This window comes from Gavialis gangeticus, unplaced genomic scaffold (genome assembly GCF_001723915.1).
Source record: "Gavialis gangeticus isolate Ggan-Ray unplaced genomic scaffold, GavGan_comp1, whole genome shotgun sequence".
NCBI lineage: Eukaryota > Metazoa > Chordata > Crocodylia > Gavialidae > Gavialis > Gavialis gangeticus.
Genome location: NW_017729024.1, coordinates 15,786,625 through 15,789,327, shown reverse-complemented (window position 1 = coordinate 15,789,327; position 2,703 = coordinate 15,786,625).

Genomic DNA, 2,703 nt, shown 5'->3' with positions numbered 1-2,703 from the left:
CATGTATACCAAACTCTGAAATGAGTTGGTGAAGTTTTTCCCTCCTCAACCAAAACTTCTGTCTTTGGCATGCTTCCAAGTGGCAAGAGAGAAGGAACATGCTTGGGCAATCTACTACTTCAAGCCCATGTTTGAAATTTGTGACCTATGATAAAGCAGGCAGGTGTAGACTTCTCAGTGAACACTCAGGAATCACAGAATCATAGAAAGTTAGGGTTGGAAGGGTCCTCAGGAGGTCATCTAGTCCAACCCCCTGCTCAAAGCAGGACCATCCCCAACTAGATCATCCCAGCCAAAGCTTTGTCTAGCTCGGTTTTGAAAATCCCCAAGGCTGGAGCTTCTACCACCTGTTCCAGTATTTTACTATCCTCCTAGTGAGAAAGTTCTTCCAAATATCTAACCTAAATTTCACTTGCTGCAACTTGAGACCATTAGTCCTTGTTCTGTCATCTGCCACCACTGAGAATATTAAGAAATCATTTCTAGATCCACCCTCTTTCAAACACCACTTGAGGTACTTGAAGACTGCTATTAAATCCCCTCTGAGTCTCCTCTTCTCTAGACTAAATAAGCCCAGTTCTCTCAGTCTTTCTTCATAAGCCATGTTTCCCAGCCCTCTCACCATTTTTGTCACCCTCCGCTGGACTCTCCAATTTGTCCACATCCTTTTTGTAGTAGGGAGCTCAAAACTGAACACAATACTCTAGATGTGGCCTCACCAGTTCTGAATAGAGGGGAATAATTACTTCCCTTTACCTACTGGCAACACACCTACCAATGCAGCCCAGAATGCTGTTAGCCTTCTTGGCAACTAGAGCACACTAGTGGCTCATATCCAGCTTATTGTCCACTGTCACCTCCAGGTCCTTTTCTGCAGAGCTGCTGGCCAACCAGTCAGCCCCCAGCCTGTACTGGTGCATGATATTGTTCTGTCCTAAGTGATGGACTTTGCACTTGTCCTTGTTTAACCCCATACGATTCCTTTTGGCCCAATCCTCCAATTTGTCTAGGTCACTGTGAATCCTAGCCCTACCCTCCAGAGTATTTACTACTCCCTCCAGCTTGGTGTCATCTGCCCTAAGAGGATCCTTTCTATGGACAGTAATTTTGTGTTCCCAAACTGAGACTCTTTGCTGTTGAATTTCTCATTACATCATTTCAACTGTGAACTGCAAGTCAATGGCTGCTCAGCACCTCATAAAATCAGTCCCTAACTATAAAGCATGTTATGTTGAATGGCTGCTCATATTACCCAGCCCCTTTGTTAGGATAACTTTCTCCCATTAAGTAGTTTTTTTTTATGAATATTCATTTTCCTGCAAGCTTTTCCCTATTAATTCTAAAGGTAAATCACAGCGATCGTTAAATACTGCCACCTTAGAGTGTTTTGACTATAAAGCTCATAGGAATTCATCTTGCTTTTTAAAATGTCTAAAAAGCACTCAGAATATTTTCTGTCATTGAAGATGCTATTTAATGGGGCTCTCGGCTCACTGTTTTATAAGGCTGTAACTATAACTAGGAGAAGTCCAAGTATTAAATCTGTCTTTATAGGAAGGCTAACATTCAGTTATTGCCCCACTTCTTAAATATGAGCACCTAATGATAAATCACTGAAGCAAACTAAGTGATCCATTTCCAAATACCACATCTGCTTCTTAGAAGCATTTTGGGGTGAGGGAGAGTAATAGAAAAAGTAAGGAGGACATTTATGGCAGTTTCAATCTAATATATAATCCCAAACTCTGACGTCATACATTAGATTCTTCTAATGGTTATCAAGACCTAGACAGCTTAAAAATAAGCACTTTAATGCCATTCTTCCCCTTTTGCAAGGGTGTCTTGTTATAGAAATGAATGTGACTGAATATGCCTAGTTAGTTTCTATGGTGTTCTTAGAACGTAGCCATGTCACAGGAAGTAAAGTCTGCAAGATTGCTATAAGGTCACAAAATTTTAGACATCCTAATGGACAAATAAACCACTTTTCCACAGTTCTGGAGACTTTACCTATTGTAACACTATCAAGTCCTAAGAATACCTTACAGGCTATATAAACATGCTTTTAAATGAGAATCCATTGCCCCATTTTTGCTGTATGGGACTCTTAATTAAGTGGTTTAAAATCTAATTTGGAAGCATCCTGACTACCATAATCTGACACTGAAGTGTTCAATTAAAAGGATTTTAATGTTATTGTTTCACTTCAGATTAAGTATAGTTATCTTATGAAATAAGTTATAACACAATGTAAGATCCTCAAAATGGAAAACAGAACATCTTAACAACTACGCAAAAGTAATATTAGATCATGTACTCACCACTGGTCTGATAGAAACACCTCTTTGAAGGAATCCATTCTGTTTCTCAACTGTAGTTTCGTAGTTTCATAGTTTCTAGGGTTGGAAGGGACCTGAGCAGATCATCTAGTCCGACCCTCTGCCATGGCAGGAAAGAGTACTGGGGTCAAACGACCCCAGCAAGGTGTTCATCTAACCTCCTCTTAAAAACCCCCAGGGTAGGAGCCTGCACCACCTCTCTTGGAAGTTGGTTCCAGACCCTAGCCGCCCTGACAGTGAAATAGCGCCTCCCGATGTCTAACCTAAACCTACCCTCTGCCAGCTTGTGACCGTTATTCCTGGTCACTCCTGGCGGTGCTCAGGGGAACAGTGACTCCCCCAATGCCTGCTGATCCCCCCTGAC